Below are 16,242 nucleotides of genomic sequence, written 5' to 3' on the forward strand. Positions count from 1 at the left end.
TTTAACAAGTATTTAAATAGCATTCTTAAATCTCACCCCTGTGTGATAAGAATAGAAATAAAAATCTGTTCTAAATCTGTTCAGGGTCAGAGTCACATTTATAACCTCAAATGAAAGCAAATTGACACAGTACACGTGAAGAAGGAATGGGTCTAGTCACAGGCAGTGAGGGTGAAGAAGGTATTTTCTATAGGTGTAGTCCTAAATACAAAAATTCTAGAAGCAACAGTTATATACAGTCTTAGAAAGAGGAGTCTCTGGACTCAGATTATGTAGATTCAAGTCTAGCCAGGCATATTCAAGCTGTGTGACCTTTGGAAATTATGTTCTTCATAATTTCTTCATAATATTCTTCATGTCCTTCAGCCTGATTTTCTCATATTAATTGTATAAAGGAAAACTCTATCTAGGTCCTTCATCTTTGATTTAGCATTGAGAATAAACTAAAATGCTATGAGTATTTGTAGCATTATAAACACAACTAGATAATCATCTCATTATGAGCTCATCATGTAATCTGGGCTGCAATAACTTATAGTTATATTCATAATGAAGGCCTACAACAATGTAATAACTACTGGTGATTTTTTTTCAGAGTACATAATATATATTAATTTTTAGTAAAACATTTCTCATTTATCTGAAAAGCTTGACATCGGTCTACCAAATTAAAGTTGATTGTATAGACTATAATTTGTCATTGGGTTAATGTCCTCTTTATTTTCTAAGCTGAAATATTAATATCTTTGGTGGTTTTAATACAAAATTTTAAGCTTTTTTTGAAACAAATCTACATGTGTTTACTAATAAATTAAGAGCACATGTCATTCTATTTATTCCTACTGAGTGTAGAAAGATGCCTCCATGATTTGTTAGGGATCATCTTAGATATAGAGCTATATATGATAATAAGGAAGATATAATTCAATTCAGCAATTACCAAATGCCTTTTATTTTCAGGTGGTTATTAAGGAAATATGCCAGCATTGTATTTAAAAAATTGTCAGTTCTTGATATAACACTTCTAAATATGTTTTAGATTTGAAATTATTTGTTTCTCTCTATCCCAAAGAAAATATGAGATAGGAAAATATCCATAATAAAAGGCAAAAGAGATTTTGACTGTATGGTATGTTGAGGAATATCACTTTAAAATTGTGCTGTGATGTTTTAAAATCGAAACATAGAATACAGAGTTTTGCAAGGTAGGTAGGGATTATGAAAATATGATGAGCTCAAATAAAATCAGTTTTTATATGTTGAGGGAGTTCTCTAGGAATTGTGCATTATAGACCAAACTGTGAAAGTATGATATTTAAAATAAAATGCATGTCAATAAAATATATCTTGACTATATAAAAGACTAATATTAAGAAAACTTGGGAAAATTGTTATATAAGTTCCATTTCAAAAATAGCTCTAAATTTTTTAGTTGATGATGTTGTAAACATATGTAAGGTGAATGCTTTGGTTTAAATGTTTGTGTCCCCTGCCCAAATCCATGTTGAGGTGTAATCCCCAGTGCAACAATATAAACAGGTAGAAATGATTAGGCCATCAGAACTCAGTCCTTGTAGATGGGATTGTTGCCCTTCTATAAAAACTTAACAAGGAACAAATCCATCCCTTTTATTCCTTTGTTCCTTCTGCCATGTGAAGACAGTGTTCTTCCCCACCAGAGGACACAGTAATAGGCTTCATCTTGGAAGTACAGAGTGAAATCTCACAGGACACCAAATCTGCCAGAGAATGGATGGATATTGAATGGATGGATATTTTCAGATTCCAGAACTACAAGAAATACTTTCTATGATTTGCAAATTACCCAGTCTATAGTATTTAGTTATAGCAACATAAGGAAACTAAGCCAGTAAGGATCTCCATGAATAAGTTTTTTGAAATGATTGAAGAAAAACTGAGCAAAAGAGCTTGGCCTAATTACTATCTCTATTTGTTTATATTAAAAAGGTTTGATTGCCTTGATTAAGTGCACTACTATGATACACAGATGGTCTGTTAATAAACAATGTCAGAAAATGAAGTATTTCCAACAGAATTAATATTTTATAATGTTCCATGAATTCAGAAATATTAATATATAAACATTTTTACAATAAGAAAATTCCAACCCAATAAAGTACATGGATGATGGAATAGAATCCCCAAATTCTGGATTAAGAATTAATTTATTTTAATGCTCTTGGAAGACACTACCTATTTGGATAAATCAATGTTGGGGTGAGACTCAGGGAGTTATAAAGTATATAGAGAACACAGAAAATAGTTCTAAGGTATAAAGTTATTTGAATTACTGCAGTTTTATAGAAGAGCTTTTTAAAATTTTTATTTGTTCTTTTTAGATATACATGACAGTAGAGTATATTTTGACATATTATACAAACATGGGTTATGTCTTATTCTAATTAGGATCCCAGTACAGGAGGTGGAGATTGATTGTGGTGTATTCATATATGTACATAAGAAAGTTTAATCAAATACATTCCACTGTTTTTCCTATTCCTATCCTGCTCCCTTTCCTTCATTCCCCTTTGTCTAATCCACTGAACTTTTATTCTTCTCCTCCCCCACACCCTTTCTGTGTGTTAGCATCCATGTATCAGAGAGAACATTCAACCTTTTTTTTTTTGGAATTGGCTTATTTCACTTAGCATGATAGTCTCCAGATCCATCCATTTACTGGAAAATGTCATAGTCATTGTTTTTTTACGGCTGAGTAATATTCTGTTCTCTATATATACCACATTTTCTTTATTCATTCATCTGTTAAGGGCACCTAGGTTGGTTCCATAGCTTAGCTATTGTGACTTAAGCTGCTATAAACAGTGATGTGGCTGTGTCACTGTAGCATGCTAAGTTTAATTCCTTTGGATATACACTGAAGAGTAGCATAACTGGGCCAAATGGTGATTTCATTCCTAGTTTTTGAGGAATCTCCATACTGCTTTCGAGAGTGGTTACACCAATTTGCAGTTCCACCAGCAACATATTAGTATATCCTTTTCCTCACATTTATTGTTGCTTGTATTCTTGATTGAAAGTGTTCCTAGTCCCTTGGGGGGGGGGTGTAGAGATGCAGAATCAACACACAGACTCTGGGAGCTGGTGAGAGAACTGGCTGGAGACCTGCCTCAGGTCATCGTCCAGTAGCTCAGTTTATTTTTGGAATGCACACAACAGTTATAGGGTTTGAGTGGGGCATGCCTGTCAATTATACATAAGCAAGACAATATCCATAAGCCAATCATCTTCTGCCTAATGTAACCACACTGTGAGGAAACTCTAAATATTACTGTCCTGGCAGAAAGCAATCTAGAAGGGTCTTTAGCCCTTACTGAGTCAGGGGTTTCATGCCCTGAAGCCCCTGACTCTCAGTTTCTTGGCTGGGCAGTTTGGCAATGCTAACCACAAGTGCTGAGGATGTGGTTTCACCCCATCCTGCAGGCACTCCTGTCAGGCCTGAAGGAAGGTGGATATTTCAAGCACTTCCAACCTGCTAGTAGCTGCTAGCTGTGACTGAAACTTATTCCAACACTTGATCATTGACATTCTGACTGGAGTGAGATGAAATCTCAGTGTAGTTTTAATTTTTATAGAAGATCTTTTATTATAAGGATAAGAAGACTCTTTAAAGATGGAAGGGTGGGGGCGGGGAGTCAATCATTTGGGAGTTTGTGCTTTGCAGTGAATAGAAGCCCAAAACAAATCCACACATTGTAACCGAACAAATGAAAGAAAATTTTTCCCCTGGTGTGGTTGGAGGAGTAATTTAGGATAAATAACTAACTGACTTCTAGTCAGAGCCATAGAAATAATTCATATATGTTGCTTTATTTAAAATTTATGAAGCACGTGTGACCTCCTTGAACTTGGAATCAAATCAAATGCTACAAACTCAAATGTTTATGTCAATAAAAACCTTACTTCTGCTTCTTGAGTTCTTCTCATAATACAGAGTCCAGATCTCCAAGTCTTTCACCCATTTTTTAATGACACATATGTGGGTGTGCTTGCTGACCTTTTGTGTCAGCAGATCTTATCTAAAATCAACACAAATTAGCACTGAATTTCTAATAATGTTTGAACTCCAATGGGATGTTACAAGTGTTTCAACCCTTTCCTCCCATGTTTCTCATTAGCTCTTAGGCAAATTTATTCATCTCATTCCCAATAAACAAGATCAATACCAAAAGCTATTGAAAGGAGCCTTCTGTGCTTGGCTGACTATAATGTAGATATATATGTCTCCCAAGTTTACAAATGACTCGTTTTGCATATTTGAAAAATTAATAATTGACATGTAAGAAGAAGAAGTAGAAAGCGAGGGCAAAAAGAGAGAGAGATGGAAAAAGAAAGAAGAAGAGCATGAGGAATTCCAAGATGATTTTTTTTTTTAGTATATAAACTGTTTATTAACAGAAAAGGCCTACAGACTCGTTTCTTTTTGGACACATCCACAGTATAGCCACAGTGCCCAGTGTTCTTGGTATGCTGGCCTCAGACATGAAGTCCCAGAAGTGGCACAGCCCACTCTGGGCCCTAATCTTCTAGTTTATCTAGGTCTTCCCCAAGCTTGTTGTCTAGACCCCTGGCTGGAACCTGGCTGTATTTTTCATCCTTTACATTCTTACATCTTTTCAAGAACCAGTCTGGGATCTTGTAGTCTCATGGATTCTGCATAATTATGATTACATGTTCAACTTCATTCTCAGTGAGTTCTCCAGCCCCTTGGTACGGACAATATCTGCTTTCCTCAACACCATATGAGCATATCTTTTCCCCACACCCTTAATGGCAATGACGGCAAAGACTCTTTTCTGCCACCCATTGAAATGTGTGTTGAGTACTTGCAAAAAGTGCTGGAACTTCTCAGGAATCACTCTAGATATGGCAGCAGCAGGTTGGTAGCCTGCAGGCCTCCTGTGGAATAGAATAGATTAATTATTTTACAGAAGGATTTCAGGTCTTTCTTAAAAATGTTTAAACTTAATGTACCCATGAAGGTTGGATCAAATCCTGTTTCCAATATTCGTAAGGACACATATGCTGCTATTCAGTGAAGACAATTATTATGATGCAGGTCATTGTGTACTGTGTCATTTTAGTAACAATAGGAACTATGTGTAGTGAACTGAGGGCTGTAGTGCATGCCTGGAATCCCAGTGGTTTGGGAAATTGAGGCAGGAAGATCACAAGTTCAAGGCCAGCCTCAGCAACTTAATGAGACCATGTCTTAAAAATATATGTGTGTGTATATGTTCCACATATGTGTGTGTGTGTATATATAGAACTGAGAATGTGACTCAGTGGTAAAGTGCCATAGGTTCAATCCTCAGAACAATGACAAATAAATAAATAAAGATATATAGTGAACTCATCTCAAAATCATTTTATTTCTGTATTTCTAAAAATATACTAGTTTTTGTTTAAAAAGATGGTTTAAAAATAGATGACATATGGTGTAAAAGACAGAGATAAAACAAATGAAATTTTTTTCTGTAATAATAAAATACTCAGAACCATATCCTATTTACAACAGGAATGAGATGCTATATGGAAATTCAGAAAACAGAAAAATAATGTAGGAGAACTTGTATCAGCAGCAATCAGATAAAATCCATTCTGCATTTCTAGCAAAGAAGATTTAGAGGCCTATACACAAGTTAGAATTTTTTTAGCAAAGGTGAGGGTAAGAAGGATCAAAATCTACAATTATTTTCATAGGAGTAGAAATTGCAGGGACACAGTCAATTACAACACACTCAATTGACTGATTTTCAAGAGAGCACTTGGTCAACTGATTTGGGGACTTAATGACATCTGTAACATCTGTTCACAGCAATATGTAAATTAGTGTTTGATTGAGTAACTGGGAGGTATATATACTCCAGGGAATGAGAAACTTGAGGAGACTTCTTAATATTCTCCCTGTCATAATGCCTACAGGCCATAGGTTAATATTTGTCTCCTTGGGGAACTCTTACAAATTTTCCCAAGGACACATGTGGAAACATGTTTATTAGAGCATTGTCTGTAAGGAACTAGTCAGAAACAATTTAATGTAAATGTCTATTAATAGATTAATGGATATAAAAGGTATTATTTTTATATAATGTGAAACAGTGGGCTGGGGTTATAGTTTAGTGGCAGGGCATTTCCCTAGCATGTGCAAGACCCTGAGTTCAATACTTCATACCAAAATAAAAAAGGTTAAAAAATATGAAATATGTAATTAAGCCATATGTATCAAAATAGATGAATCTCAAATATATAATGTTGAAAAAATGCCAGTTTTAGCAGAATCCATAAAGTTTTATATCATATTTAAAACATAGTATCTGCAATACTTCTCTTAGGGGTATCAAAGCAAATAACACCTATAATATAATTAACTTTTTTAAAAAAGCAATAGGATGTAGACAGGAACTTCACAGAATGTGAAATTTTAATTTAATATAAAATAAGCATTTTTATTAAAAATTTGGAAAGTGCACATTATTCAACTAGATACTACTTCATATCCTTCTGAAGTTCTGGCAACAACTAAAAAGTGTGAAAAGCCTCGTATAGGTTAAAATCATTCATAGAATGTCAATAAATATGCATATCGATGTAATTATTTTGTCCATTGAGGTACTTTTTGGCAATGACTGGTTATTGAAAATGTCATAATCTGAGTACTTAGAGGGATTCCTTCTGTCATGAAAAGGAGTTGTACATGATTATATTCATTGCCGATTTCTCAGGCATGGTGGCACATACCTGTAATCCTAGCAGCTTGGGAGGCCAAGGAAGGAGGATTGAAAGTTCAAAGACAGCCTCAGTAACTTAGTGAGGCCCTAAGCAACTTCATGAGACTCTGTCTGTAAATAAAATTAAGAAAAGTTGGGGATTTTTAAGCTTTTTTATTTTGATATGAAGTATTGAACTCAGGGCCTTGCACATGCTAGGGAAGTGCTCTGCCACCAAACTACAAAAAAAAAAAAAAAAAAAAAAAATTGAAACTACCTAAATGTCAATAATAAGAGAAGAAATTAACAAATAGGGGGTCAGTATGCATACATTGAATATTATATCTCTGTTTATCTAGTAGTCATAGCTGATTGAATGGAAGAGTATTTTGTGTGTTTCTTAATGTCCATGATTCCACTGATAGGTATTTGGAGACTTTTTAGTGTACTATGCTTGCCCACGTGTGTGACTGTTAAAATAAATGTGTATATTCCTTTTAAAGAAACTTTATGTAAGAATTATGAAATGTGTTACAATTTTGAGGCTTAGCAATAATTAGCTAAGTGGGTGCTACTATAGCTATTATGTAACATGGCAAGAACAGAGTGATCAGTAACCTGGATTTTGAAGTGATTCAGATAAGGCAGAGAGGAATGATGATCATTATCTCCACAAAATATTTATAATATCTTACGAATACTGATGACACAAACCAGAAAAGTCCTAAATAAATCCAGAAATATACTGTGTAAATGCATTGGAAATCTTAAAATAGTGAAGATATCAGTTCCTCCCAAATTGGTCTATAGATCTGTAGGTTTGCCTTAACTACTTTGAAAATTTCAGCAGTTTTTGGTAGACATAGAAAAAGCTTATTCTAAAATTTATATGGCATGGCACAAGCCTGTAATAGCTAAAACAATCTTACAAAAGAATAAAGTGGGAAAAATATTTTTACCCAATATTAAGGTTTACTACATAACTATGATAATAATGACAATGTAGTGTTGGTGGAGGAACAGAATGAAGACCCAGAGGCAGACCTTCACAATGTGCCCTACTAATTTTTGACAAAGGTGCAAAACTAATTCAATGGAAAAAGTATAACCTTTTCAGCACACACTGCCATAGCAATTGGACATGCCATGTTTAAAAAAAAATCAACTGGACATCCCTACATTAAAGAAAAAAAAATCTTGACCTAAACTTCACTTCTTATTTAAGAATTAACTTAAATGTTAAAGGTAAAATTTTAAAACTTTTGAAATAACATACAGGAAAATCTTTGGGTGCTGGGTTATGTGAAAAGTTCTTAGACCTTCGACCAAAAGTATGATCCTTAAGAGGAAATATTGATAAATTGGACCTCATAAAAATAAAAACTTTGCTCTGCAAAAGATCCTGTTAAGAGGATGAAAAGCTATCCAACAAGGAACTAGTATATATATAACATATAAACTCACAAAGTTCAACAGTAAAAAAAATAAATGATTCTTGTAAAACTAATTATGCACTCATGGGAATTTATCTCATACAAATAAAAATTCATGTTCACATCCAAAGTTTTACACTAATAGACTGCTCGTAGTGGCTTTATTTTATTAGTCCAAATTGGAAACAACAAAATATCCCTCAAGGGATGAATGGCTAAACAAACTATGGTACAATTCCTACCATGGCATTTTAGTATAAATAACTTTCTTGATATAAGATGTTAGAGAATTGGCAACCAGACTAATAATTTTCAGGGGCCAGGAATGAGGCATACTTGGTATAAAGGTAATACAAAGGATCCCGATGGTGATGGAACAATATATTGTATGTATATGTATTGTTTGTTATATATGCATGTGAATATATAATTATCTCAAAACAAAATTTTAATTAAAATTCAGTATAATTAATGATTAAAATTCTAGGTTCTAGAAACAGACTACCTGGTATCAAATTCTTATTCTACAAATTCAGGGTTTTTTGCTAGAAGAGTAGATTTTAGGTACTCTTGCCACAAAAAATATATAGGATGATGGCTATATTAATTTTTATGACTGTAGTGACCATTTCACTAACTATATGTATATGAAAATATCATGTTATACCCATTAAGTATATACAATGACTTTTTTTAAAAGACCACAAGAGGCTGGGGTTGTGGCTCAGTGGTAGAGCGCTTGCCTAGCATGTGTGAGGTACTGGGTTCAATTCTCAGCACCGCATATAAATAAATAAAGGTTCATCAACAACTAATAAAATATTTTTTTAAAAAAAATATAAGTAGTAAAAAAAAGTTAGGAGCTGGGGTTGTGGCGCAGCAGTAGAGCACTCACCTAGCACATGTGAGGCCCTGGGTTCGATCCTTAGCACCACATAAAAATAAATAAATAAAATAAAGGTATTGTATCCAACTACAACTAAAAACTAAATATTAAAAAAGTCAGAGTTATAAATGTGATGGTTTATCCATACAGTCTTGCAAATTATATTTGTTACATTCATTTACTTATATTTTACAATGTTTCTTTTAGAAATGTAAATTGTTTACTTAGCAAGCAAAATAACTCATTTGCCTTATATTATTTTGATCTACAAATATTTCCATATCCAAGTCTGCCTATATTCTTCTCATTCTCTCAACTTCTGCTATTCAGAAAACCTCTAGGTCTGTCTCTTGCATTCACAGATTTGCAAACTACAAGTAAAATAAATCATGGAACCAATTTAAAACCAATGTGAAGCTTTGTTCTTCCACATAGAGTAGTGGGGGAAATGGATGCCTAAGAATTTTATTATGATATGGTAAATGTTATGATAGAAGAATGCAAATCCTCATATAGGTTAACAACAGAAGGATATTTAATCTGAACTCCAAGAGTAATGGAAGTCTATCTGGAGGAAATGGCTCCTGATTTAGGTCTCAAAATTCAACAATGAAAGAGTAAGGAAAAGACAGGTTTTCTACGAAAAGGAAACTTAGGACAAATGATAAAGAGATATGAAGTTGCTTGATATCGAGGTCCAAAAGCAGTTCAATTATTCAATTGCACAAAATAAGTGGTGAGCAGTAGTAAGAAATAAAACTGGAAAGAAGAAATAATGAAAAGGTTTCAGTTTACCTAAAACATTTTACATCATGGTAAGACAAGTATTATATTTTGTTGAAGAAAAAGAATAATTAAAAGTTTTTTAAGTATATGAGGCATAGGTAATTTTAATTTCATATAAACCACTTTGCCAGTAGGGTTGGGGGAATGGATTTGAAAAACATCACAATAAAAAAGAGATCATTTTGAGGGTCGCTGAAATAATAACGCAAGCTAGAGTTGAGAAGGACTTAAATAGAACAACGGCATTTGAAAATGAAAGGGTAGATTCCAGAAATGTTTGAGCAATAAAATTGGCAGAATATGGTGATTCACAGGAAGAGAAACAGAGTAGTTGTATTTGTTATGATAGTAAATTACCTCTGCAGCTGCAAACAACAATAAATATTTATTATCTCACACAGTTTCCGTGGGTTTGGATTCTGGGGCAGCTTACCTGGATGGTTCTGGCTTAGGTATTCTTATATGTTAATGTCAGCTAGTGCTGCATGTTAGCTGGCCTGATAATGGTTGGTGGATCTGCTATCTCGGTAACTCACTCACATGGAGGCTGGCAAGAGACCTAAGTTCCTTGTTGGCTGTGGCAGGAGAAATAATGTCCTTACCAATGAACATTTTTATAAGGTTGCTTGAATGTCTCCATGATATGGCATCTGGCTTTCCCTACAACCAGTAATTCAAGAAGAAGGACAGATAGAAAGCTGTAACCCTCTTTATGATTTAGCCTTCAAGTCAATCAGGCATTTATAAAATACCTTATAGAAGTAGGAGTTGACCACACACAGGCATGAATAACATGAAAAAAAATATCATTACAGACACAGCCGTCAATAAAGTACACAGTTTCTTGGGTGTTTAGGTGGATTACAATGAGAACTACATGATAATCAATAGAAAATGGGCAGGATTATTGTAGTTTATTTGTTTGGTGTATCTATGTTTCTTGAAAGTGGAAGGTGTCAAGTTAAATTTTGGAACTATATGACAAATTCCTATATGACAACTATATGACAAGTTCCTAAATGGAGAAATAGATATTTTGGAATCATCAGCTTGTATATGGCACTTAAAAACTTAAGATTAGGGCTGGGGTTGTAGCTCAGTGGTAGAGCACTCACCTAGCACATGGGAGGCACTGGGTTCAATCCTCAGCACCACATAAAAATAAATAAATAAATTAAAAAGGTATCATGTCCATCTACAACTAAAACAAGGAAATATTTTTTAAAAAATCTTAAGATTAGTCAAATTGTCCAATTAGAGCTTTAAAAATGAAATGAGAGAAAACATTGTTTTAAAAGGTTCAGCATGAAAAAAAATTAAATGACCAGAGAAGAAGAAATAATGAAGATTGGAATGGTAAAAATAAAGGAAGTGAATAGTTTAAGAAAAATAGCAGTTAGCAAAGTCAAAGAATGAAGAAATATCAAGAAAACTAAAAATGAGGATTGGATTTGGCAATATTTATGCCACTAAATGATGTTGCCAGAGCAGTTTCAAGTGTGGTAATATTAAGACAGAAAAAAGATAAGTTTTTGTTGTTGTTGTTGTTTGTTTGTTTAAAAATTTTATTAGTTTTTTTTATTCATTTTATTTACATGTGGTCCTAAGAATTGAACCCAGTGCCTCACAGATGCCAGGCAAGCGCTCTACCAATGAGCCCCAGCCCCAGCCCCAGATTACAGAGTTTTAAGTACAGGAAAATTAAATAAAAATAATTGTAAATATGTATTAGTTGTGTTCTTGTCTGAAAAGAGAAACTCTTCAGAATACTTAAGAAATAGGGAATATAGGGGGCTGGGGTTGTAGCTCAGTGGTAGAGTGCTTGCCTAGCACGTGTGATGCACTGGGTTCAATCCCCAACACCACATAACACTAAATAAACAAAATTAAGGTATTATGTCCATCTACACCATCTGCTATGGTTTGGATTTCCCCCTAAAACACCCATGCAGTTGTGTTCAGAGATGGGGCCTTTGGGAGGTGGTGGATCATGAGGGGGTCTGACTTCATAAATGGACTTATGAATTCACAGCTTAATGTGCTATTGGAAAGCAGTGGAAACTTCAGGAGGTGGGGCCGAGTTAGAGAAAGTAGGTCGTTGGGAACATTCCCTTGAAAGGTGTAGTTCCCCCCCACCCCCCCACCCCCGTCCTTTTCTTCTTTCTGTCTCCTCTCTCTTCTCTCTCTCCTTCCTGGTTACCCTGAAATGAGCATCTTTGCTTCACCACATGAACTACATACTCCCTCCATGATGTTTAGTCTCACCACCTCACCACCACATGCCCAAAGTGATGGGGCCAAGTTACCATAGACTGAAACCTGTGAAACTGTAAGAAAAAATAAATCTTTGTTCCTTTAAGTATATTTCTCTTCGGTATTTGTCATAGTAACACAAAGCTAACACACATTATCTCAGAAGTTGCTGAAGTTCCTTTGCTGAAGGGATAAAGTAAGGATTTGAAGTTACTGATACCCTGAAATCACAATATCCTGGAGGAAGTTAGAATCAACTCTTGTGGGACATGGAGCCATAAAACAAAAGCAGCTGTTGCTGATCCTGCCTTGTTGACAGGCCGTGAAAATAACTGTGTTCTAATAGTGTTTCGCATTGGCAGACTACAGCTGAAGACAATTGAGCTGACAATCTAGGAGAAATATTTCTCCTGGGGTCAGTCCCAGTATGATACAAAACAGAAAAAAAAAGGAACGGATGTGACATCAAAGAAACATGTGACATAACTATTTTTTTTAAATGTACTAACCCTGTAAAGACAAACCAAATTTAGAAGCCCCATGTGAAAAACTTTGTAGAAGTTTAATGCATAATGAAAAAATGACTTTCATTTAAGATATTTCAAAGTCTAGGCATATGCTCTAGGTAAAATACCTATAAATTGAAGCGCTTTTATCTCACCACTTTCAATGTAGAAAGATTTAGCCTGACTTGAAATAATTGGGCTTGATATTATCTCTCATAATACAGAAAATCATCAAGAATTCCCTGCACAGAATATATTCATGCAAGATTTAGAACTCATTTTATTCTAATTAAATATTTCCTTTCTTTTTGATTCAGTGAATTTTTCATTTTTAAAGATATGAAATAGTAATAAAATGAGATGTATACAGACATTCACCCTAGCCATAAGATAGACAACATGAAAAATATAATTTTATCACTCTAGTTACTATAGATATTGGTCCATCAAAAATTTAAATATTATCAATCTAGTAGGATATTCGGTGGTACACAATTATAATAAGCATTGTTGAAGGGCTCACAACATCCATTTCCCCCCTCTTTGTGAATCCTAATGGAATCTTGATTTAGTTCAAATATTTAATATTCTCATTCAATCTGCCTCAGTGGAATCTGGTTCCACATATCTCAGTGAGCTTGACTGGCTTAAGCTAATTAGTACATACTATTTCCTAGATACTGGAAAAAAATTGGGCAAGTGGCATAAATGGATTATTGGGGCGTGGGGATAAAGATTTCTCAGAGTGCTGTAATGCAAGAATTCTTTCTTTTTCTCTGCAAAATTGTTCCATGCTCTGTGGGGGTCATAACTGCTGCAGCCATCTTGCTATCAGCTAGGTAAAAGGGGCAAGGGTAAAGTCAAAATAATTTCAAGAAAATTAGGCAAAAGTTATTGACTTATCCCCAACCTGAAACCTGACCTAAAACTTCTCGGTCAGTTATGTGGGTAAATAAATTTTTAAGAATTATTTAGGTCAGTTTGAATTGTGTTTTCTCTTTCTTGGCTGCCAAAAAACATCATAAATCAATGTACCAAGTATGTGTATGTGTTCATTTCTAAACTTATGAATCCTACACTTCATTCTTAACAATGTAGATATCATTTTAAACACTAAGATATTGAGAACAATGCCAACAGAATCTACATGCAATCTCAAGTAACACTGATATCTAATGTATAGTTTTTATTGGAAATGAATTTTAGCTCAGTAAAAGGACTCGTGCTCTTCTTTTACTTCATATCTTAATGTTCTAAATTAAATCTTTCTTTACACTTGAATTGACTCTTCCTCTTTGTATATGATGTATCCTTATATGAATGAGTCAACATCTGCTTATTGAACCATTAACAAGATACAATTAATAAATCTTAGTATTTAACCTAAAATTCAGTAGTATAGTAGATACTAGAGCAAAAATTCTCACCAGTCCTGGAATCCTTCTTTTCTAAATCATTTTAAACACTTCAGTTTTTATTTATTTTATTTTTAGTTGATAAATAATAATTTTATATATTTATAAGCTAGACTGTGATATAAATCAAGCTAATTAACCTACTACCTTACCTATTCATTTTTTTTAAATGAGAGCATTTAAAATTTACTGTCTTAGCAGTTTTGAAGTACATTATTATTAACTAGAATCTCTAATTTAATAGATCACTAAATTCCTTTTTGTTGTTAGGTAATGAAATGCACTGACCCTCTTCCATGGAGGAAAATTATATAATAGGTAAATACAACAAAAATTTGCATAAACTCTACTGGATTCTTAGTATTAGTAATGACAATTCCTGAAATAGGTTACCCTTTATTCAATAGCAAAATACAGCTTAAGGAAAAAACTCTACCACTGTTAAGGCACATCATTTATAAAAATTTAAATAAATCTGACAGATAACCTTTCAATGAGGAAGAATTTACTTTGTAGTTCTGGTTTTGAGACCTAGACTTGGAGAAAAAAAATGTTAGCTCAGAGATAACTATAATCTTATTCATTGTGGTGTCCCTGAACACATAACTTGAATATATTTTGTTATTGGTCTTTTTCTAGGAGGTGGGTACCAGGGTTGAACTCTACCCACTGAGCCACATCCCCAGTACTATTTTTAATATTTTACTTAGAGACAGGGTCTCACTGAGTTGTTTAGCGCCTCACTTTTTGCTAAGGCTGACTTTGCTGAGGAACTCATGATCCTCCTGCCTCAACCTCATGAGCCACTGGGATTACAGGTGTGCACCACCACATCCATCTGTTATTGGACTTAATGCTGGATTTCTTTTATTTTTGCACGTTTGAAGTAAGAACTCTTCAAAGATATTCATCTTACATGTATTTATATGTGGTTTATATGCTTATATGTGATTTAAGTAATACTTAAATACTCTGAGGGAATTAATTTGTATTCATCATACTTTAAACATAAGATTTGGTTGATGTTTGGAAATACTGTATCACAAATTTATTAAAGTGTCTGATAAAACTACATATGAATGCAGAAACTACTGGATTCTTAGTGTGAGTAATGACAATTCCTGCAATAGGTTACCCTTTATTCAATAGCAAAATACAACTTAAGGAAAAACCTCTACCACTGTTAAGGCACATCATTTAGGACAAATGAACAAACATGAAAATGACATGTGACCACTGGCATATCAAAAGCTAATTCTGACATCTGCAAACATTTAGAAGAATTTAATGTTTTCTATTTAATATTCAATAAATGCTTGTTTTGTAAGTGAATCCACTGATTGTCATATAGAGTAGTTTGCCCCTCCCCACCCCAGTACTGAAGATTGAACCCTATGGTGCTTTATCACTGCTACATTTCCAGCTCTTTTTCTTTTTTATTTTCAGACAGGGTCTTACTAAATTGCTCAGGCTGGCCTCAAACTTGCGATCCTACTGATTGAGTTTCCTGTGGAGCAGGAATTACAGGTTTGAACCACGATGCCTGGTTGTAGTGTTTCTTTCAAGGTGACCAAAATGGACATGCTACACCAGGCATTCTAATTACCTGAACTCGTGTCCACTGTGTGTTTGAGTTTCTCATATTATTTGCATATATGATTTTTATATCACCTGGTCTTTATAGTATTTTAAGGAATGAAATAAAATGTTTTGGCTTTGTAGTCCCTAACTGGAAATTATATTGTGTCAAGGAAACAAAAGCTTTTCCTTGAAATTAGGAATTAATTGCTGTTTCTGTGGCATTGGCATTTAACAAGAACATCAATAATGAAATTATTTAATAAATCAGAGTAATTTATTTATAGTGTATTAGTAATAGGACAATTGGGGAGAAACAAACTGGGAAAAGCACCCTCTATTTTCTCTATGGAATAGCATTTGTTTTATCAAAATTTAGGAATTTGTACAGAAACAACAACTTAAATTGCTCAGAGTTCTAAAGTATTCTTATTCAATGCTGTCATTTCTTGATATTCAACTGCTTTTTAGAGGGATTTAAAAGAAAGAATTTTACCTATTACTGGAAAAGTCAGTCAGTATTTTTGTTTTAAGTGATGAATAAAAATTGTGTGTATTTGTGTTATACAACATGATGTTTTGATATATGCACACTTTGTGAAATGACTAAATGAAGCTAATTAACGTACCATTTAC

General features: G+C 33.8%; 1 pseudogene; it reads right to left on the reverse strand.

Moving 5' to 3' along the window:
- The window catches only part of LOC124079646 (small ribosomal subunit protein uS13-like), a 49,000-nt pseudogene that overhangs the window by 23,051 nt on the left and 9,707 nt on the right, over nt 1-16,242 (reverse strand).

Source organism: Marmota monax, unplaced genomic scaffold (assembly GCF_021218885.2).
Source record: "Marmota monax isolate L192 unplaced genomic scaffold, Marmota_monax_Labrador192_F-V1.1 WCK01_AAM20220418_F8-fsc00075, whole genome shotgun sequence".
Taxonomy (NCBI): Eukaryota; Metazoa; Chordata; class Mammalia; order Rodentia; family Sciuridae; genus Marmota; species Marmota monax.